General features: G+C 39.6%; 1 protein-coding gene across 2 annotated transcripts in view; it reads right to left on the bottom strand.

The window, feature by feature from the left end:
- GAB2 (GRB2-associated binding protein 2) overlaps positions 1-24,572 on the bottom strand; it is a 205,922-nt gene that overhangs the window by 115,930 nt on the left and 65,420 nt on the right. Inside the window, exon 1 of one of the 2 annotated variants that reach the window (XM_011989705.1) lies at positions 8,956-9,045. The exons of the other annotated variant lie outside the window; for it this stretch is intronic. The gene's annotated coding sequence lies outside the window, so the exon portion shown is untranslated. Of the gene's footprint in view, positions 1-8,955; positions 9,046-24,572 lie in introns of those variants that run through there. 2 annotated transcript variants of the gene reach the window in all.

Genomic DNA, 24,572 nt, shown 5'->3' with positions numbered 1-24,572 from the left:
TGACTTTGAGAAAGAACCTTTCTAGGTGCTTAGAGGCAGAAGCAGGCACACGGAGTCATGCCCTAGGGTCTGAGCAGAAATTTGAAGACACAGTTTTTGTTTTTGTTTTTTTAAGAACCTTCCCCTTTGCCTTGTCTTATACCTGCAGAGCCCAATTTTGCCAAATATTTATTGAGCCCCAACATTGGTGCATCCCCTACAGCAGATCAAGAATCTCTTATAATTTAATGGGAAAGATTGTTCTTCAAATGACAGGAGGATAATGCTGGGCTTTGTTTCAGAGCCTGACTGGGACATGTGGCACCATCAGTATACTCTTGATCTAGTGATTTGCAGTCTTAACACTGGAAGTAGTGGGCTCCAATTACAAAAGAAAATCTTATCACTAAACATCTTCCAATCATATACATACTGATAAGTCCTTCTTCTAGGATTATAATGAATATTTTGAGGCCAAAGATCTTTCGGTGACTTTTTTATTTTTTATTTTTAGAGAAAAAGTCTCACTCTGTCACTCAGGCTGGAGTGCAGTGGTGTGATCATGGCTCACTCCAGGCTCGAATCCTGAGCTTAAGCAATCTTCCTGCCTTAGCATCCCGAGAGCTAGGACTATAGGAATGCACTACCACGCCCAGCTAATTTTTAAATAATTTTTTTATAGAGGTGCGGGGGTCTCACTATTTTACCCAGGCTGGTTTCAAACTCCTAGCCTCAAGAGATCTTTCCATCTCGGCCTCCCAAAGTGCTGGGATTACAGGTGTGAGCCACCACCCCATGTCCAGTGGCATATTTTTATACACAGCGGGAGCCAGATGTGAAGGCAGACTGAAAAACAAAATGTAGGTGGTCCTGTGTGATTAGTCTAGGGAGACTGGGTAGGCAGAACAGCAAGTTTTTCACCACGGGTGATCTAAAACTTTTTGTTATAAAATCCCATAGATACTTGTTGCTGCTCTTATCTTCACTGATTTCTTGGCAGCATTTGAGACACCTGAAGGCTCCTCTCCTAAATCCTTTAGATTACCTGACACCACAATTTCCTGCATTTCTATCCTCTTTTTTAGTTCTCATAAGGATCCGTTTAAGGTCTATGATCCCTGGGATTTCATCCTCAGTTTTCTCTTGTCTTATTCTATATATTGCTTGGTGATTCATATTTCTCTTATTGTACAAAGTACTCCTAGACTGGCATCTCCAGACTGTATCTGAGACCCTCTTGAGCTGTCATGAGTTAAGCTGATAAGTTCACCTCCTTTCGTTTCCCTTCTATTTTCTACAACAGAAGGGATGAATAATAATAATTTTTTTGATGGTTATAATTTTGTAACTTTTTAAATTTTTGTGAGTACAAAGTAGGTATACATGAGATGTTTTGACACAAGCATGCAATGTGTAATAATCACCTCATGGAGAATAAGGTATCCATCCCCTTAAGCATTTATCCTTTGTGCTACAAATAATCCGATTATATTCTTTCAGTTATTTCAAAATGTACAAATAAATTATTATTGACTATAGTCACCCTATTGTGCAGTTAAATAGTGGGTATTATTCATTCTTTCTATTTTATTTTTGGTACCCTTTAATCATCCCCACCTCTCTTCCCACCCCTCACTCCCCTTCCCAGCCTCTGGTAACCATCCTTCTACTGTCTATTCTCCACTAGTTCAATTGTTTTGACTTTCAGATCCCACAAATAAGTGAGAACATGCAATGTCTATCTGTCTGTGCCTGACTTATTTCACTTAACATAATGATCTCCAGTACCATCCATATTGTTGCAAATGAGAGGATCTCATTCTTTTTATGGCTGAAGAGTACTCCATTCTGTATAAAGTACCATATTTTCTTTACCCATTCAACTGTTGATAGACACTTAGATTGTTTCCAAGCCTTGGCTATTGTGAACAGTGCTGCAACAAACATGGGAGTGCAGATATCTCTGTGTAAAATACTGATTTCCCTTCTTTGGGGTAAATACCCAGCAGCGGGATTGCTGGATCACATGGTAGCTCTATTTTTAGTTTTTTGAGGAACCTCCAAACTGTTCTCCACAGTGGTTGTTCTAATTTACGTTCCCACCAATAGTGTAAGAGGGTTTCCTTTCCTCTACATCCTTGCCAGCATTTGCTGTTGCCTGTCTTTTGGATAAAAGCCATTTTAGTTGGGGTGACATATCCCATTGTAGTTTTGATTATCTATCTCTGATGATCAGTGATGTTGAGTACCTTTTCATATGCCTGTCTGCCATTTGTATGTCTTCCTTTAAGAAACGTCTATTCAACTCTTTTGCCATTTAAAAATCAGATTAGATTTTTTTCCTGTAGAGTTGTTTGAACTCCTTATATATTCTGGTTATTAATCTCTTGTCAGATGGGCAGTCTGCAAATGTTTTCTCCCATTTTGTGGGTTGTCTCTTCATTTTAAGGACTGTCTCCTTTGCTGTGCAGAAGCTTTTTAACTTGATGTGATTCCATTTGTCCATTTTTGCTTTGGTTGTCTGTGCTTGTGGAGTTATTACATTTTTTTCTAGACTAATGTCCTGGAGATTTTCCCCAATCAGTTCTTGTAGGAGTTTCATAGTTAGAGGTTTTAGAACTAAGTCTTTAATTCATTTTGATTTGATTTTTGTATGTGGTGTAAGATAGGGATCTAGTTTCATTCTTCTGCATACAGATATCCAGTTTTCCCAGCACCATTTATTGAAGAAACTGTCTTTCCTCCAGTGTGTGTTCTTGGCAGCTTTGTTGAAAATGAGTTCACTGTAGGTATGTGAATTTGTTTCTGGGTTCTCTATTCTATTCCATTGGTCTACGTGTCTGTTTTTATGCCAGTGCCATGCTGTTCTGGTTACTATAGCTCTGTAGTATAATTTGAAGTCAGGTAATGTGATTCCTCAAGTTTTGTTCTTTCTGCTTAGGATAGCTTTGGTTATTCTGGATCTTTTGTGGTTCCATATAAATTTCAGGATTGTTCCATTTCTGTGAAGAATGTAATTGGTATTGTGACAGGGAATGCACTGAATCTGTAGATTTGGGTAGTATGGACATTTTAACAATATTAATTCTTCCAATCCATGAGCATGGAATATCTTTCTATTTTCTGGTGCCCTCTTTAGTTTCTTTCATCAGTGTCTTACAGTTTTCATTATAGAGATCTTTCACTTTTTTGGTTAAATTAATTCCAAGGCATTTAATTTTATTTGTGGCTACTGTAAATGGGATTACTTTTTAAAAAATTATTTTCTGGGTTGGGCGTGGTGGCTCACGCCTATAATCCCAGTACTTTAGGAGGTGGGTGGATCACTGGAAGCCAGGAGTTCAATACCAGCCTGGCCAACATGGTGAAATCCTGTGTCTACTAAAAATACAAAAATTAGCTGGGCATTGTGATGCACGCCTGTAGTCTCAGCTACTGAGTAGGCTGAGGCAGGAGAATTGTTTGAACATGGGAGGTGGAGGTTGCAGTGAGCCACGATCATGCCACTGTACTGCAGCCTGAGCAACAAAGCAAGACTCCATCTCTCAAAAAAAAAAATTATTTTCCAGATTGTTCACTGCTGACATATAGAAATGCTACTGATTTTTGTATCCTGCAACTTTATTGAATTTATCAGTTGTAACAGTTGGGTTTTTTTTTTGGTGAAGTCTTCAGGTTTTTCCAAATATTAAGTTCATATCATTAGCAGACAAGGATAACTTGACTTCCTGGGAGGAAAGATAATTAACTGGCACCTTAAATCTCTAAAACCTTGGTAGAGTGCTTTGTATGATAAACAGGTAATAGTTAGAATTTTGTGTTTGTCTATGGATGTCTACACATTAAGTTTATTTTAGACCCTGGAAATACAGGTGCCACAGCTGACATTGTTTTTTCTATATTTAAACTATAACCATCATCAAACAGTGAAAAATGAACAGGAATAAAAAGCATGGAAACATTAAGTGGCCAAAGGGTATGAGAAAAATGTTAGGAAATTCTTGGTATCTGTGCAATTAGAAACAAAAAAAACAAAAGAATTGGATTAATGACTTAAAAGTGATATATATTGAACTAAAATATGTTAGCATCTAGTCATTTCTATTTCTAAAATATCACAGTAAAGAGAAGAAAAGCCATTGCATTCATCTGCTCAGAAATCTGGCTGTGAGTACTCTATCTTTCACTGTGGACTTCTGAAGACTGTAGTGCTAGCACTAACAGGGAACAACATTCAAAGAACCTTGGACTGGGCAACTAGCAACTAGCCTTGTTATTAAATGCTCCTTGCTCAGTGTTCATCTAATACCTTTGGGTTCCAAGATCTCAACACATTTTTAGCATTTGGTCTCAGCAAAAGATCAGATAATCATTTGCTTCTCAGTGTAGATTTTGGTTAGTGGGTTTGATTTCCTCATCTAGTACTATTTGCCTTTTAAATCAAATGTCCAAAAAGAAATAAGGATAGTGCAAAAGGCAATATGCAAAAGGTACCAGAAGCTACTTTGCAAGGGTCTCCTTTTTGCTGTAGTCTCAGAAATGGCAGGGAGGGGTCAGAAGTTTTTGCCCTACTAGGAAGTAAGGCAGAATTCCCCACAGTGAAGTCACAGACAAGATTTAGTTAAGGAGAGGCTGGAAAGTAATAGAAGAATGGAATTATGTATTTTATCCCCTGACAACCCACATTGTTCTCTTAGAGGCAGGGAAAAGAGAAAGAAGGTGGAAGTTGGAGAAAGAATGGTAGAGTATTAGGCAAAGAAAATAAAAGTCTTCCCTCATAGAAGAAGAAAGCATCATTGTAATCACTCCCCATCCCTACCCTATCTCAAGTGCAGCTAATGGTGAGAAGTAGAAAATGTTTTGTCAATAAATGAACCACAAATGAGTTCCTCTCTATATTCCGTAAGGCACATTCTATGTAGATCCTGTAATTAAGGAGTTTCAAACTTAGCTAAGAAGCCATGTACATTTTTAAAATATAAAGCAGCACAAATACAGCATTAAGTCAGAAGTAATATTAGGAGTTTAGAGGGATGAGCAACTGCTGTAGTTCAGAGTGGTTTGAGAAGGCTTTATAAGCAAAAGACCTGAGGCCAGGCCAGGTCAGTATGAAGGCCTGGACTACACTATCCTTCCTAGTTGATCTTCTTTCTTTGGCTCAGTCAGCAAGGAACTTCCAAACACATAAAAACAATAACCACCATCACACGTCTTATAAAAGTTCTCCATAAACTACAAAATGTTAAATATCATATTACCTGACTCTTCAGGAGAGCAGGACGAAGTGAGTTATCTGTTACCATTACCATCACAATAGCACTGAATGTTCAATGTTCAATTCAATTCAATGCCAGACACTGCACTGTTGGCTGGGTAACATAATGCCTATTCACAATCCCTTTTCCTTGTTTGTCCTTAGAGAGTCTAGGCAAACAGAATGTTTACTTTCCTAGTAATTGGAGGTATACACATGTCACAGTTCTGAATAATAAGACATAAGTAGAAATCTTTTGGAGGTTCCTGGGAAAGCTTTTGATTCTCTTGCTACCATGAGGCTGAAAGCCAACGCACTATATGGCTGGCTGGGAAAACAGAAGAAGCATCCTTGATTGCAACACTGTCTACATCAAAGGCAGCAACTGCTTATTCTAAACTTCTTGTAATGTGAGAAAAATGCACTATTTAACACACTATGCACTTTCTCTTACATAAACTGAAAATATCCCTGAGATAAATGCTTACCATGTACATAGCCAAGGTTATAAAGTAGGTAGGTGACAAAAACAGAATTTAATCCCATTTCTGACAGACCCAAAGCCCTGACCTTAACCAATACACTAACAAGGCTACACACAGTGTCACAAAAACCAGGTCTCTTAATGACCAGTAGTGTGGTTGTTCTGGTTTGAAGGACCAGTCATCCCATGATTGTTATAGCCGTTTTCCTCATTAAACTTCACATTCTGGGTACACCTTAATAATACGTTCCAAAAACAATGACTCCAAATATCACTGGGTTTTAGACTGAGGGCAACGAGATTGAATTTACTGATTCACACATATTGGTCATCTTCTTCTGATTCCCTGTACCCCTCTTAACTTTTTTTTTGAGACAGAGTCTTACTCTGTTGTCCAGGCTGGAGTGCAGTGGCATGATCTCAGCTCACTACACAACCTCCACCTCCCAAATTCAAGCAATTTTTGTACATCAGCCTCCCGAGTAGCTGGGATTATAGGCACGTGTCACCAAACCCAGCTAATTTTTTTGTATTTTTAGTAGAGGTGGGGATTTGCCATGTTGGCCAGGCTGGTCTTGAACTCCCGTCCTCAAGTGATCCACCTGCCTCATCCTCCCAAAGTGCTGAGATTATAGGCATGAGCCACCATGCCCGGCCCTGATTCCTTTCATGACAAATCTATGACCCTCTTCTTTCAATGTGAATTTCTTTCATATTTGAAATCCAGAAAAATGTAACATTTGCCTAGGGAAACTTTCCCTGTTCTCTTTTCTTTTTTTGCACCCATTTGGGGTTTCAAGATGGTCACAAGTCAGTCCTGCCCTTGTTTTTTATACAATAGACAAGGGTCATTTCAACAGACTAAGCATCAGATAACACTTAAAAAATAAACAGCAGACTGTATCTGGAGAGCTGCTTATGCCCTACGATACAGCATATTGGAAGATCATTCAGAAATACTTCAAAGCCCCACATAACACTGAGCTGATGGTGGCAGTGATCAACTGTTGGCAGCTGTTAAGGTTCTCATGAAATGCACTCCTCATCTGTTCTGTGGTTATGACTGGCCATTACATAGGAGGATTAATGGGGCTGCTTTTGACTGTCATGGAAAGTGTAAGATATGTTCTTTATATAGATCCCTAAGAGCAAACATCCCCTCTGCAGAGCTGATAGGTCACCTGCCTCAACCAATTAGCTAATTGTCTGAAATCATCCCTCATAGATCACGAAAAACTGTCTTGTAAATAAACTCTGTTCATACAGAAAGCAAGAGCCTTTTGTTTTCTTTTGAAGACCTTATTCAACTCTAAGGCCCCCTTCCATCCACAAAATTCTAAATTCTACAAATGTGAACAATCAGCTCCAATGAATGAATCCTTCCAGCTTTATAGCGAATAAGTGCTTTTTTGACTATGGGTTGTTTTTCTTTTTAAAGAGAAAATTGTTTTTTAAATGTAGCTTCCTGACTGCACCAGGTGTGAAATGGTAAATAAAAGAACAAGCAGTTGTGTTGACCATCTTTGGTTGTTTCCATCAAAGCTTACCAGACTGATGTCATTCTGAATGTTTTCTATTCTGCTTACCAAGTACAGTCTCCTTAGAAAAAGTCTGTAGAATGACTGCCCTAATCCTAATCAAAACATACCATCAGATTCTAAAAGCTCAGGGCTATCTGGGAGATTGGTAGCTAGCTCTCACTGAATAAAGAGGAGTGAGTAGCCGCTTTTTTGTGGGCTAATTCTAGGAACTGGCAAGACAGTCTTCCTCTTTGGCCTCCTGGGATGAACAAAGATGGGCTGAGAATCAACGATGTTGCCCTAAGTGACAAGATGCCTTTATTCACCCTGTGCATACAGCCTCTCACGGACCCTTATTTTGCTGCTCCCAATATAGTATTATTTTATTCAGATTTCTACCCTTTCCTGTGCCATTCCTCCTATCACTTTGAAATCTTTCTTCAAAAGTCTAAAATTCCACAAATGAAGATGAACAAAGGGAAAGCCTGTATCTGTCCCATCTGGGAACCCTGGAAAAGCCCCACTGGTAAAACAAAAAGAGAAAAAAAAAAAAAAAAAAAAAAAGATGGGCAGGAGTTTAGTAAGACTGGGGGAAGAGAGAAAAGGAAACTCCTCAGAAAAGGAAGAAAATAAAGTATTTACCATGTGACAGATACCATGCTAAGTACTTACACATAAATTCTCATCTATACCTCACAACCTCACAACAGATGACCCTAGGAAAGGGTGTATCTCTCAAAGCCTTTAACCAGTTTAAGAAATTTGCCCAAGGTAAATCTAGGTCTCAAACCCAGATCTGGCTCAAAATCATCTCTTTCCTCATCACAATGGTGAGCAGCCGCATGGAAGCAGGAAGGGACAAGGCTCATTTAAGGAACAGTAAACCTCCCTCCCATCTCCCTACTACCATGCCCAAGATATTTTTCATCTTCAGCAACATTCAAAGATGCTCTTTCTTGATGCCTATAAAATGAAGTCAAGTTCATGTACCTGGCATTAAAGGTGACTCCAGCTCAGTTAGAAGCTCCTGATTATATCTACTATCTTACTTTACCCCGTACCCCATCACTTTATTCTTGAGTCTATGGTTTTACATCTCTCATCCAATAAAGGAAGCATTTGCTTTTATTGGATATATTCATTTATTCATTCAACATTTATTAAATGCCTATTATGTGTCATTTCTTCAATACACTTTTATTGAGCAATTGCTGTGCTCTAGGCATCACTTAAGAGCCTGTGAATAGAGAAATAAGAAAGGGGATAATATTGGTAAATGGTAAAAATTGGAGAATGACAATGAGATATATTTAGGGAATCAGTATAGCATACTAAATGTTGGTGTGACAGGAGATACCAATGTAGTCTCCTTGAATAATCATTGCCTTTAGATGTGCTGAGCTGAGTCACTAGCAGACCCTGGGATTAAGGCTTAGGTATAGTTTAAGTTCAATTCAAATATGTCATCAAATGGAGATGATGAAAGAAGCAACCATAATGATCCTGCACTAGGGTCATCAGCTCCAGGACTGCCAATGGTTTCTTAAAAGATATCATTTAATGCCCATGCTCATGAATCTCATCAAGTAGTCAACAATTTCACTGTGGTTACACCAAATGTCACTCTTGGGGTCTTGTTTAAATGGTGACTCTAAAGAACAAATATTCAGAACCTGCTAGGTACTTGCCCGCCATACTCTCTGTTTCACAAAACTCACCTTTTCAAGATGTTACCAAAGGTCTAATTCCCTCATTTGTCTCTCTATTGCTAGCCTATCCTTTGTCTCAGTTACTTCTCTCTTCAGGGATCTTCTACATCCTATCACTTCTCAAAATTTCTGATCCAAGTTATCATCTGAATGGCTAAGTGCAATGTTTAAAAATGCCTCAGAATCTCCATCAGCCTGTGTGGAAGGGAGACAAAGGTCAGTGTGTGTTGTGCTCCCCTCCCCATGGACAACAAACCGTGCCTGATGAATTCTGGCCAGAGCCAAAACAATGAAATTATTTATCTCCACCTCCACTATTGACGCATAGCAGAAATAAATATAGGGATCACCACCTTCTGTGCACATGCAAGTAAGTATACTTGCAGAAATAAAAATTTCAACCTACAATTTCAGTTTTCCTCGCCTTTTGCTTACACTCTAGTGAATGCTATCAATGGATCTGCCCTGAACCTACCCTCTGTGCCTCTTCTCAAGATCATTCTCACATCTCATTACTCCCAGCCTTACTCTCTGTTGAAATTAAACTCCTCCTTCAAGGTTTACCTTAAATGCCACCTCCTCTAGGCTGTTGTCCTTGATCTTTAAAATACAATACAAACCCTCCCTCCTCTAAACCCCTTCAAGACTTTGCACTTTTTTTTTTTTTAAGATAGAGTCTCACTCTGTCACCCAGGCTGGAGTGCAGTGGCACATCTCGGCTCACTGCAAGCTCCACCTCCCGGGTTCATGCCATTCTCCTGCCTCAGCCTCTGGAGTAGTTGGGACTACAGGCGCCCACCACCACGCCCAGCTAATTTTTGTATTTTAGACAAAAATTAGAGACGGGGTTTTACTGTGTTAGCCAGGATGGTCTCAATCTCCTGACCTCGTGATCCACCGACCTCGGCCTCCCAAAGTGCTGGGATTACAGGCGTGGGTCACCGCGCCCAGCCTGCACTTCTTGTTAGATATCACAAAAAGACTTGTGTGGTAGCTTCTTTTTTGTAAATTGGTTTTGAGGCCAAAGTTCACATCATTTAGACATCCTCCATAGTTCCTAGTACAGAACATGTATTTAGTACAAGTAGGACGCTCTTAAGCACTTGATGAAACAATAAAATACCACTTTCAATGAGCTTTTCCATACATTACTTCAGGGTACGATTATACCAGTTTTACAAATAAAAGAGGCTCAGAAAAGTTTAGTGATTCAGAAAAGAGGCCAAATTTTCCACAGAAGCTGAGATAAAAGACCCACATAAGGGGTTCAGATGTGAATGTAGGTACCCTTGAGTAATTGCTCCCACCTTTTATTGAATAATCCACTGAGAATATAAATTAGTTACTTTTTTGAGGAATCAACTTGTCAATATGTATATCAAGAATCTTAAGAAATTCATAATCTGAACAGTTTATCTATTTCTAGAAACCCACCATAAGAAAATATCTAGAGATGTAGACTGACTTACACATGACGATAACCATTGTACTGTTGTTAAAAATAGTGATGAGATGAGTAAAATCTTCTGCTTCCCTGTTGATAGACTGAAAATTCGTTTTCCTCCCAAACCCCAAAGAAGTGTCAATGTAGCACAAGAAGGAATAATGTAATTAGGGGTGGGAGAGAGGGAAGAGGGTAAGGAGAGAGGGAGGGAGGAAGGGAGAGAGAGGGAGGGGAGGGAGGCAGGAAGGGAGAAAGAGGGAGGAAGGGAGAGAGAGGGAGGGAGGAAGAGGGAGAGAGAGGGAGGAAGAGGGAGAGAGAAGGAGGGGAGGGAGATGGAGAGAGGAATAAGGGCAAAAAGACAGACTAGACATTCTTAACTATTTTCAAAAGATGGAAATAGATGGGATTATATTGGTAAATGTACATCATTATAGACATACTACAATGCTGATGTATCATAACCCACCCAAAGAAGCCAAGTTCAGGAACATGGGGAAAGGCTGTATGCGGCAGCCACTGCTGCTTCTTGGGAATTACAGCAACACTGTCAAATACAAATGTAGCGTGAGGCACATACGTGATTTAAAAATTTATAGTAGCCACATTTAAAACGTAAAAAGAAACAGGTGAAATTAATTTTCATGTATTTTAGCCTAATATATCTAAAATATTATTATTTCAATATATAATCAATGTAAAAATACTATGTATATTTTTGCTTACTTTTGTACGAAGTCTTTAAAATCTAGTGTGTATTTGATACTTGCAGCACATCTCACTTCAGATAAGCCAGATTTCAAGTACTCAATAGACTGGGTAGCCAGAAACTACCATACTGAAGAGCACAGAATTAGACAATAAGGAGAGTAACAGCAGGAAAAGGAGCAGAAATCAAAGTGTGAGTTGAAGGACTGTCTATAGAACAGCTGAGCAAAACATTTTAGATATGCAAGGAGTTAGAAAGTTTAACTCCTGTGTACTCTTTCTGAACAAATTACCAGGGATGATTTACAGCAAAATTAAAAAGGGTTTGAAGAAATAGGATGACATGGCATGCGAGAAAGATTTAATTCAGGATTTCAATGCAGTCCTTGAAATTAGAACAGGAACTCTGAGGACTTAGAGAAAAATGTGTCAAGATGAAAGTCATTTTCCTATAACAAATAGTATGATTAAGAAGCTAAGCAATCTTAGTCATAAGGTAAAGGCAGATGCTTTTTTTCTTCAATCAGGAAAAACATCTCCAATTAAGATAAAAAAGCAATTAAAAATTCCAAAGTAAACAAAAAGCAAAGACAAGGTATAAATGCAAAGGAAAGAAAATGTGGCAAGTGACAGAAAGAGAATCTATTTGATCTTGATGTTTGGAATATTCTCTTTTAAATATTGCAGGCTTAATATCATCAAACCTTATTTTTGTCCTATGGGTCAAATTATGAAACTCAGCTATGCTGTGAATATTTACATGACTATAGTGTTACAAAGAGTATTTATTGTTTTTTAATTCTTAGAGTCAATCACAAACAAAACCTAAGATGTTTCATAGATCTAATTGTAAATGTTACTCATTCATACAATGAACACTTTAAGGAGAAAAAAAATTAATTCCTTCATCTTACTTGTTGGACAGTCAAAATATTCTGTATACAGTTATGGAGGGAAAAACAGAATTTTAGGTATAATTGATAAACTGCATAAGACAAGTCTGCCTAAAGGCTTTAATGATTCAACAATATCTTTTTTTACAAACTAGGACACAGGGTTCAATGTCTTGGTGGCACAAAAATGGTTTAATGAGTGAGTCACACTGCAGCCATTAAATTATCCTCAAAGTTTACAATAAACTTTATAATAAGCATTTTTAAGCTTACAACATTAAGTGAAATAAACTGTACCCAGGCTAGGTGCTGAGGCACATGCCTGTAATCCTGGCACAGGAGGGAGGGAGGGAGGTGGGTGAATCACTTGAGCTTAGGAGTTCAAGACCAGCCTGGGAAACATGGCAAAACCCCATCTCTACTAAACATACAAAAATGAGCTAGGCATGGTGGCATGCGCCTATAGTCCCAACTACTAGGAAGCTGAGGTAGGAGGATTCCTTGAGCTCAGGAGGCGGAGGTTGCAGTGAGCCAAGATCGCAGCATTGACTCCAGCCTGGGCAATGGGAGTGAAATCCTGTCTCAAAAACAAAAAATTGTACCCAAAATTGTAGAGAGAATATGAACACTAGGCAAACAGATCAAACTAGAGCTGTATTTATCTGTTAGAGTTACATAGCCACCTGGCTTTAGAAAGGCAATCCTGCAAAGGTTTAGGAATTTAGTTGAGAAGACAAAAGTGGTACAAGTAAAGAGTCAGGTAGAAGCGCTTCTTGTTGGTACTAATTCTGATCTATCTCTCTGTAACTAACTCCTATTCCTCAACACACACATTCTGTAATTCATTAAATATTCACAGGTTCAGATTCTCAAGGCTACCTGAATAATTTAGGGTGGCCTCGGCACCATTAAACTGTGCAGAATAGTCAAGGGAGAGGCTTCTTGGAAGAACTACGCCTTGAGCTGCATCTCGAAGAACGTACAAGTTTGAAAATGGTAATTTGAGAGTCCACAGAATTTTTAGTAGGCAAAAAGGAGGCAGAGGCCAGCACCCCAGACTGAAATGGAAAGGAACTTCTCGTGGAACAGAGGAAAATGACGCCAACTGGAAGGCCCGGTAACCAGAAGATAGTGGAAGACACCGACTGTTCTCATCCTACCAGCTGACACACAGATTGGTGTTTCTCAGGGCTCTGTTTCCCAAGACAGAGGTATAACTCTCCCAAATTTGTTATCAGAGTTTCCCACTCTCTCCCACCAATTTCTATTTGATCCTCTCTGTATTAGACAGATAAACTGTCTTTTCTCCTCCACTCCTTTCCTAAATCGCACTGTTGCCCATAAGATAAATTTCTCACTAGCAAATAATTGCATCACAGAGAGTAGAGTTTGCTTACAGAGACTCAGGACAATCAAATTGACAGCTGTAAAAAATTAAAAATAAATTTAAAAATAACAGGAAAAATGACTATAATTCTTCACTTTTCATGGCTGGGCTTTGAAATCAGAATGCCCGGATTAGCCAAAGTGAAAGCAATAAAACTGTTAAGGCACCTTAAATAGGGCTCCGTACTCAAACAATACCCTTTATAAGCCTCCAACACCCCCTTATTCAGACTTTTTATGAGTGAGTATCTCACATCCTTACTCTTCAGAAAGAGATATAAATAAAAGAGAACAGAAGGAAATAATATAAGCACACACATATGCCAGACACTGTGTAACAAACCCATAAAGTACTTGTTATTCCCATTTTACAGAATAGGAAATTGAACTTCATAGAGATTGGGTGATTTGCTAGCTATGTAAATACTGGAGCTGGGATTCAAATGTAGATACTTCTCACTTTAAAGCTCCATATTCTTCCCCTACATCATGCTGCCTGAGAAGAGAAGATAAGAGGAGAATTTACCAAGTCTACATTAACGAGAAGCAAGAACAGAGAAGTATGGACATCCATACCTCTCTCTGCATCCCTTCCCCATAATTTTTTTTTTTTTTTTGGAAAAGAAACAAAATATTCCTGCTAGGTAAGACTCAGAGACTCTTTCAAAATGACAAAAGTGAATAGCCTCCAATAGACCTTTTTTTTTAGAGAGGGGCATTAAGTATCAGAGCCAGGGGACCTCTCGCATGATTCTGTCACGGCTCAAGGAAAATTTTAAGAAAAATACTGTTTACCTAGTTTGACCACAGCATCTAAAAGAATCCAGAAGGAGTGGTGAGGCAGAGAAAGGAGACTGACTCACTATTTGTTTTCCAAAAATAAAAACTCAAACCAAACACAGTGGGACTGAGCCATCCAGCTGGGTGCTCTAAGGATTAACTGTCTGTGTGGCCAAGTACTTAACTTCATCTTTCTGATGGACCAGCTATAAAAGAGAAAAAGAGTTCAGTATAAGGCTCCTTATCAAGAGGGTACCAAGAAAGTTGTATTTATAGCTTTTGAGATACAGACCTAAGCAAATGGCTTGACATGGAACCCCTGGTTCTAGTTCCCAGCACCCTTGCTGTGGCCAATGTCATAAGGTTAGGTTTGGAGATCCGAATGTCTTCAGAGTGTCAAGTACCATCTCATATTTTTACATCCTCCTCATAGGGTACAGCTGGGCGTTTTCATATGGATCCAAATTGATGTTGAAAACAGTGCCAACATAATAAGGTAGAAAGAACATGGGCTTTGGAGTTGGGCAGTCACGGACTTGAGCCTTGGTTGTAAGATTTGAGCAAGTTAGTATTTCTGAGACTTGTTTTCTTCACCATTAAAATGAGGATAATTATCTTAGAACATTCATGTCTTGAGAAATGAAGTTCCTGATACATAATAGACACTTACTTAAAAGATAATTCCCATATTAGCCCTTGCTTCACACCATATACAAACATTAACTTGAACTGGATTATAGACCTAAATTAAAACACCTCCTACAAGAAAACATAGGAGAAAAATCTTTGTGACCTTTAAGTAAACAAAAAGCATAAATCATAAAAGAAAAACTGAAAACTAAGCTTCATCAAAATTCAAAGCTTTTGTTCCTCAAATGATACAATTAAGAGAAGGAAAGGGCATGCCACAAACTGGGAGAACATTCATTTGAACCTTGAACAACATGGGGGTTAGGGGCATGGCTCCCTCCAACGCAGTCAAAATCCATGTACCACTTTTGACTCCCCTGAAACTTAACTACTATAAACAGTGGAATAACACATACTTGGTATGTTATACATATTATGCATTGCATTTTTACAGTAAAGATAGAGAAAAGAAAATCATAAGGAAGATTTGAATGTATTTAGTATTGATTAAGTGGAAGTGGATCATCACAAAGGTCTTTGTCTTCATCTTGACATTGAGTAGGCTGAGGAGAAGGAGGAAAAGAAGGGGTTAGACTTGCTGTCTCAGCAGTGACAGAAGCAGAAGAGGTAGAGGAGGTAGACGGGGAGGTAGCAAAGGCAAGCCCAGTCAGTGTCACTTTTACTGAAAAGAATCCAAGTATAAACGGACCCATGCAGTTCAAGCCCATTTTGTTCAAGGATCAACTGTATTCACATGTTTTCACAGATTGAAAGAAATGTTTAATATATTTCTATCTTACAAAGAACTGGTAGCCAGATCATAAAAGGAACTTATACAACTCAGTAAGAAGATAAATGACACAAGTTTTTAAATGGGCAAAAGATTCAAACAGATACTACACAAAAGAAGATAGTACACAAAATGCCAATTAGCACATGGTGCTCAACATCACTAGACATCAGAGAAACAAATGAAAACCAAAATGAATACTATAACATATAAACCCATTAGAATAACTAAAACTAAAAAAGCTGATCACACTAAGTACTTCTGAGGTTGTGAAGCAACTGGAAATCACAGACACTGTTGATACGAAAGTAAAACAATACAGTTTGGAAGTTTCTCAAAAAGTTTAACACGTATCTACCATATGACTGAGCCATTCAACTTCTGGGTATACCTGGGAGAAATGAAAATGTGTGCTCCACAGAAAGATTTGCAAGTGAATGTTCATATCAGCTTTATTTAAAATAGCCAGAAACAAGAAAGAACCCAATATCAATAGGTGGTATATCCACACAATGGAATACTACTCAGCAATAATACGGATACATGCAACAACATGGACACATCCAGAAATCACTATGCTGAGTGAAATAAGCCACACAAAAAGTGTACATACTGTACTCCTATAAAATGCAAACTAATTTAGAGTGACAAAGAACAGAGGAGTGCTTGCCTGGGGCTAGGGGCAAAGAAAGGGACAGACTGCAAAGGTGCAAGAGGAATGTTTTGGGGATTATGCCAGTGTTCTACATCTTCATTGTAGTGCTTGTTTTATGAGTATGGAGAGACACCTATCAGACTCATTAAATGTACACAGATATAATTTACTGTGTGTTAATTATCCTTTGAAGTTGATAAGGAAAAAAAGTAATTTCCTTTGCCACTCCCGCTGCCACTGGAATCAAGTTAGCAAGCGACTACCTCCCATCTCACGATCACTGGGAAAACAGGAAGCTGTACAGAAGTTGGTGAGAAAATGAGTGGTATTGCAAAAAACATTTCTTGATTATTAATGAGGTGTGTGGCACTAAGTTACAAATCATCTTACTTAATTCCAACACTTCTGATGAAGTAGGCACTATCATCTCTATTACAGATGAGAAAACAGGCTCAGAAAGTTTAAAGAACTCATTGAAAGCCACCCAGATAGTAAACAGTAGATGTGGATTCAACAATGTATGCTGGCATCAGACCAGATAAACTTACCTTCCAATGCTATTATTCCCTACAGTGCTTAGGGAATCCTCAGAAAAGAAAAGCCCTGATAGCCTAGGGACAAGAAGAGTTGCTAGAGATTTCCTTCATCAGGACTGAGAAATCCTCTCAAGTAGCGGAGATTTTTTTCTTTTTAATTTTTTTTTAATAGGGGAGTTTTAGCAGCCTTTTTCAAAGCAGCTTGGGAGAGTGGGAGGTGGGGTACACCTCTGCTTTGGAGCCGAGGAGAATCCTCTCACTTGGCTCCAGCATTTGCTGGTATTTTGTTAACTTTTGGCTCCTCCACATTCACCCACCCACTGGTTTCCCAGAGTAAAAATGCCAAAATAGCTTGGCTGAACAGGCGAATGGATCACAGATGACAGAGGTAAAAAAAAAGAAAAAAGGAAAAAAAAAAAAAAGTAAAGAAAATCAAGAAGCTCTGTAATGTTTCTTTTTAAAGGTAAAAACAAATTGCACACTCCCTCATTCTTATTCTCTTTGAGTTGTCTGTCTTGTGAAACATTCTGTTGTCTATATTTTCATTCATCACATTGGAAAAAGTTAGGCAAATGGGTCATGCTGAAAGTTTAAGTAAATTTACCGTCTTCCTATTTCAGACCAGCTGTAGTCCATCTCCCCTGAAGCCTGGCCAACAGATCAAGGAGAACATGGCTTGAGCTGCAAAAACAGACCACAGAGAGAAACCCTGGGAAACTAGGCTCTAGGGGGTAGCTCAGGAGGGGAACTCACACTGCGGAGGGACAGTAAAGAGGCCTGGGTGTCGGGATTAACTCTAATCATCCGTGAGACTCTGGCAAGACATGCTCTCCCTCAGAACTTCCAAAGACTGGAGTGATCAGGTTTTTCAACTTTTAACCAAGGCCCAGCGTTTCTAACCAAATATAATCTCCCTAAACCCTCAGTTTCTCATGTACTTCCTCTTTGAGGACTGCTGTGTTGCCTGTTTATTCTTCAGAAACCAAGTTTCACTTTCTGAAATCTTATAAAGCCAAGTGACTTTTCATTGTTTCACTATAAATTATGATACCAAATAAAAACTTCTAAAAAGTATATACAAGGATAAACTAAAATTCAGCCATAAGCCTGAGTGTGTGTTATTGAGAGTCAGGGACTAAATGCTCTAAAACAAACTGTGATGTTTTCTGGTTGTTCCTCATTTCCATTCCTGACTTAGCCTGAACTGCAATTTTACTAAAGCTCCTTTGCTTCCCCTTCACACACGTTAAGAATTCACCACAGGAACATGTGCTTTTGTGCTCATTGAACTAAAGCCTCCTCCCCAAACTATGCTCTGCCAAGTTGTTTCTGGTAAGCAACTTTGGAAAATAAAAATTCCCTAGACATTCTGAACAGTGGTATGAGAGGAAGACACATAACCCGGCAGAGGAACTGAAACATTCCCCCTTGTGTCCACTTCTGTCCTGGGAGGATGGGGGAAGGAAGTCGTGGAAGAAGCTTTTTAGAGGAAACAGACTCGCAGGACTTTTGCTGCAAACAATTGGGTACTGTATCCAGCTGTTGACTGAGGCAACTGTCAGCTCAAAACCACGTGGAGAACAAGGGAGTCAGAGTTCCTTCTCCTAAAATAGGACAGGACTACACTTCTGTTTCACATGTCATAGCCTAGTACCTGTATTCCAGCTCTCAAGCCCATTCTCAGTGTTAGAAGGGGCCTTTGGCATCCTTTACCCAGTGGCCTTTTTTTTTTTTTTAAGAAGTGGACTTATTTATTTCTATATACAAGATTCTGTATAGAAGCATAACATAGAAGTAAAAGCAGAACTGCTCTGGGGGCAGGGGATGCAGGCAGAGAGCTCTGCCAGCTGAGCTGCTGTCATCCCTTTCATCAAGCAACTCTCTGGATTTCCAGGGCCACAGGGAACACTAAAAGGTCTTTGTTGATTCTCAGCCTGGGATTCATGGTACCTGTGGAGAGTACAGATGAACACACAAATGACCATGCCCTTCATTTGATTCAGTAGAGGGGTGGTATGAGCTTTGGTTCTCACATCTTCTCCTTCAATAATATCATTAACTCCCAGTGCTTCATTTACCATTTCTATGTGAAAGAGTCTCACACGCTGTACATTTTTGGACACGATCTCCCTACTTAAAGCCAAGCATCTAAAGCATACTGCTGGGAGGAGACCAGCAGGGAGCTGGGTAAGTAGATAGGGAACTGGAAGTCTGGCAGCAGAATTCCAAGTGTTTGGTCCCCAAATCCAGGACCAGGACTCTAATTCCAAGGAGACTGGTGAGAGAAAACAATAATGGGAGTCTTGACCAAAAGGAACCAATTCTAAAAAGAACTGGGGGGCCAGGTCAAGCACAGTGGCTCACGCCTGTAATACCAGCACTTTGGGAGGCCGAAGTGGAAGGATCACTTGAGGTCAGGAGTTCAAGACCAGCCTGGGCAACACGGTGAAACCCTGTCTCTAATAAAAATACAAAATATTAGCTGGGCGTGGTGGCGGGTGCCTGTAATCCCAGATACTTGGGAGGCTGAGGCAGGAGAATCGCTTGAATCCGGGAGGCAGAGGTCACAGTAAGCCGAGATCACGCCATTGCACTCCAGCCTGGGCAACACGACCGAGATTCCATCTCAAACAAACAAACACACACACACACACACACACACACACACAACAATTGGGGGCCAAAGTCAGACAGGGACTAGTTTCAAGGCTGACTTGATGCTGACTCCCAGAAGCCTGGATCAGGCTCTTAAATCTCATGCCATGTCATCCCCGTTACATGCAGGATGGCTTCACAAAAGCCATCATAAGGCACGAGAGGACAGAGCTCAGCAGAGCTTCACAGCTCAGCGTGTCTGCGCCCTGCCTGCCTAGCAAGTTGAAAGCATGTGATAAGCTGAAAGGATGCAGACCAGATACTCTTAACACTTTTTAGGTCACTCACTGAGAGACCAAATAGCCATTTCTCCCTTCACCCTTGTTACAGAATTCATATTTTGTTCAGAGAACTGGTGAGATCTGATGGTATCAGGGAAGGTAAATCCCCTCCCTTTACCCCAAGGGCTGAATCAAAATCAATTATACAAATCCCACTCCTCATTGCTGGGAATGATCTAGAGGTGGGCATGTGACCTAGTCCTGGCCAAAAAAACATAAGGGGTTTTCTGGGGAGGGAAAGTGCCTGATTTTCCTGGTGACATACTTGAGCCACTGAAAGAATGCTGAAACTTCCGGCCTCTTGCTTTGCTAAATGAATATCAAAGTCCTTATGATTTAAGTCACTATTAGTCAGATTTTCTGTTAACTGCAGCTAAAAGTTCTCCTGACCTGCTGACCCACTTGAGAATCAGATTAAAACTATGAGTCCTATATCCTGCAACCTCTATTATATGGGTACATAGAGTATTTTGCCTATAATTTTTGAAGGTTCACAGATTTCAGATCAAGAATCCTTATTCAAGACCAGTAGTTCTCAAAAAGTGGTCCCCGTACCAGCAGCATGAGCATCATCTAGAAGCTTGTTACAAGTGTAGCTTCTCCAGCCCTACCCCAGATCTACTGAATCAGAAACTCTGGGAATGGGAGCCAGGAGTGGTGGCGTGCATCTGTAACCCCAGCACTTTGGGAGGCTGAGGTGGGCGGATCACTTGAGATCAGGAGTTGCAGACCAGCTGGCCAACATGGTGAAACCTCATCTGTACTAAAAATACAAAAATTAGCTGGCATGGTGGTGTGTGCCTGTAATCCCAGCTACTCGGGAGGCTGAGGCAGGAGAATCACCTGAACCCAGAAAGCAGAGGTTGCAGTGAGCCGAGATCCTACCCTTGCACTCCAGCCTGGGTCAAAGAGTGAGACTTTGTCTCGAAAAAAAAAGAAACACTGGAAGAAACTCTGGGGACGGGGCCCAACAATGTATATTTTACAGACTAATGATACGATTCATGACAAAATCTGAGGACCACTGCTTTGAGCCCAGCATTATTCAATAGAACTTCCTGTGATAATAGAAATGTTTACATCTGTGCTGTCCAGAATGGTTTCTACTAGCAACATATGTCTACTGAGCACTTGTGGCTAGTACAACTCAGAAACTGAATTTTTAATTTTACTTGGTTTTAATTTATTAAAAGTTAAATAACTGCCTATGGCTAATGACTACTGTATTGGACAGTGCAACTCTAGATAAACATAAGGTATTTTATATTGCCAAATAGCTCCTGGTACTAAACTACAAAATAAAGAAGTGGTTCTCAAACTTATATGTGCATCAGAATCACTGGAAAGCTTGGTGAAACACAGACTGAAGGCTCCCAGCCTAGAATTTGTGATTCAGCAGCTCTGGCTTGGGGGCCTGACAATTTGCATTTCTAACGGGATCTTACGTGGTGTTGGTGCTGTTGGTCCAGGGATGGCACTTTGAGAACCACTGAAATAAGGAAAACTTGCCGTCTTCCTATAACCTGTGCCATGGGCCCAGCAGGTGCTTGATATTACTGAAAGAATGATGGCTACCCTCTAACAAAGGAACACTTTTGGAAGTGTCTACTGTGTTTCAGAGACCATGATTACCTCCTCATAATCATCAGGTGGCAGGCTGTATGTTTTGAAAGAGATTCATAGAAAGGTTTGCTCAAGGCACTCAGTCTTATTGCTTACTTCTCTGTGTTTTAAAGTATTAATTCATAAATTATTTAGGTCTAGGCAAGTTTGTGAAAGAATATACATATGTGATATTAGTACAGATCATATCACATATACTGTACTGTCTCATATCATATGTATTGTATCATATAATATCGTATCATATATTGTATATATACGTATATATTGTATATCATATCATATATTGTATATATACATATTGTATCATATATTGTATATATAATATATGTCATATATATAATATATATGTCCAGAATTGCTGAAAACTAAAATATTCAAGAGTTAAAAAGGCTTTTGACACCACAATGGTGGCATGAATGACAATACGACTTGTCATATGGAGTGGGGGCTAGGCTTTCTCAAATAACACCACATAGGAAATCATCTGTGCCAAAGACCTGGTCTGGACAGCAATACAGCTTTCAGCATTAATGGGAAAGGCAAGAATCAAGGACAAACACACAGGGGACTTTTCTGAAGGTCAAAAAAGCAACAATAAATACCAAGCCCAGAAAAGCTTTTAGATCTGACCTTTTCCTGTGCTGAAGCCATTCGCCTTCCAGCATCTTCAATCTAATAGACTGAAGTGGGCTGAAATGGCTCTTAGGAGAGAACTGGGCTACTCTTTTCCTTAATGCTGCCTCTCCACCACTACTCAAGCAGCAGCAGCATTACTGGTAATTACATCATTATGCCATAATGGAACACATGCCGTGCAAGTGAAACAGCCTGGCGGCTCCCCAGTTGAGGAGAGAAGAAAAGGACTCCCCTTTCACTGTTCAATTTCTATTAACTCTCTAGGTTCTGGCTTATTTTCAAAGGCAAACCACCTTTATGACATTTCATAGTCTTAAGACAGACACCACAGAGTGCAGCTTAGTCAAAGACCAGGAGTGAAGTTAATGCATTAGTGTAACAGAGATGCTCCACCGGAATAGGCATTAGGAGATGTGGGTGCAGTTCTGGCTTTGCTAAAATCACTTTATGTGACTTGAGGGAAACCATATTTGCATCTTTTAGATTTCAGTTTCCTCATCTATAAAGAACAGCAAAGTTTCTGGGCCGGGGATCCCAAAATGTCCCAGTGGGCAATTTGAGATTGGCATGAATGATCACAAGAGCTCTCCCACCCAACTCTAACATTCTGTTATCAAAAAAGATTCCATGAACAGGAGAGACAGGAGTGAAGTAGTATTTGGAAGGCCAACTCTATTTGATCTTCACCAGTTAACTAGAAGAGAATTCTTGCCTCTACTCTGACCCATATATCAGTGTCAGGTCATCTTCATCAACATTCACACCAACTCTTCAAAAGATCAAGCTCAGGCTGGGCATGATGGCTCATGCCTGTACAGTAACATCACTTGAGCCCAGGAGTCCGAGGCTGTAGTGAGCTATGATCACGCCACCGCTCTTCAGCCTGGGCAACAGAGAAAGACCCTGTCTCAGGTCTTCTCAGAGACAGAAAGTACACAGAAGTACCAAGTATACTGAGATTAAAATGAGGCAACTGACGTTCTTGCTGTCACAAACTCCTTATAGGACCCTGGCTGGGTCAGTCACTTAACCCTAGCCAACTCATCTTTAAGACACAGTGGCTGGGTATGCTGGCTTGTGGCTCACACTTGCAATCCCAACACTTTGCAAGGCCGAGGCAGGTGGATCACTTGAGGTCAGGAGTTCAAGACCAGCCTGGCCAACACGGTGAAAGCCCGTCCCTACTAAAAATACAAAAATTAGCTGGGTGTGGTGGTGTGTGCCTGTAATCCCAGCTACTTGGGAGGCTGAGGCAAGAGAATCACTGGAACCTGGGAAGTGGTGGTTTCAGTAAGCCAAGATCATGTCACTGCACTCCAGCCTGAGTGAAAGAGCGAGACTTCGACTCAAAAAAAAAAAAAAAAAAACACACAATGGTGGAGGGGATGATGTTTAGAAATTAGACCCCTTCAGCTCAAGCAGTTTATGATTTTGATATCTCTGTACAAGTTTCAAATGCTACTACTGGGTATTGGGGCACTTGAGGGTATTGAGATGTTAGCATCAATAACATGGTAACAATGAAAAATCCTGCAAGACAGAAATGTTTATATTTTCTTATAGTATTCTAAAGGTTTTCTCACATACAAGGAAAAAAATATTACCTATAGCAGACCTCAAGAATCAAAACATGCAAAACTACATACTAATTGTTTCACATCTCAGAATCTTCCCTTTTTAGCATCCCAAAAGAAAGTCAAATTATGTTCTTTTTAGTTGTCTTCTGGTCCACCTAAAGTAGGTATAAGACTTTGGTTTTGAGCAATTAAGTTAACTTAGATACCATGAATGACACTCCCAAAAAAAAACAATTTAAAAGCTAAATAAAATATTCTTAAATATTAATTTTTAAAATGAGTCATGCTGTCAAGAAGTAAGGAATCTATAGAGAACAAAAGTTAAATGAAAGCAGGTGGAAGCAACCTGAATATTCAGACAATGAGTGGATTAAAAAAAATGTGGTATATACATACAATGGAATATGATTTTAGCCTTAAAAGGAATGGCATTCTGAAATGTTACAATATGGATGAACTTTGAAGACTTATGCTAAGTGAAATAAGCTGGTCACAAAAGGACAAATACTGATGATCCCACTTATATAAGGTACCTAGAGTCAAATTCATAAGGACAAAAGTGTGTAGAACAATGGTTGCCAGGGATTGGGGGTGGGTGAGTAGCGGGTAATAGGGAGTTACTGTTTAATGGGTACACAGTTTATTTTGTAAGATGAGAAGTTCTGGAGATGGATGGTGGTGATGGTCGTGCAACAATGTGAATGTACTTAATGCCACTGAATTGTTCACTTAAAAATAATTTTGATGTTATATATGTTTCACCACAATAAAAAAAACATAAGTGAAAGCAGAAATCCTGGAAAGAAAGAGAATACCAAAACCATTTTTTGCCCTGAGGTTATTTATGTAAACACTAGTGACAATTGTGATGACTGTTTCAAGTGTGGGCAATACATCTGCACACTAAAAGGGACCATAAAAAAACTGACCTGTCTTGACCACTAGAAAAGAAGTAATGTCTCTCCTAAAAGTCTGTAACCAAAATCTGGCTCTAATGCAAGTTTGTGACCAAATTCATGATGCTTCAAGTGA

The sequence above is a fragment of the Mandrillus leucophaeus genome, unplaced genomic scaffold, assembly GCF_000951045.1.
Source record: "Mandrillus leucophaeus isolate KB7577 unplaced genomic scaffold, Mleu.le_1.0 Scaffold360, whole genome shotgun sequence".
NCBI classification, from domain to species: Eukaryota; Metazoa; Chordata; class Mammalia; order Primates; family Cercopithecidae; genus Mandrillus; species Mandrillus leucophaeus.
This window is presented reverse-complemented; position numbering and strand designations above follow the sequence as displayed.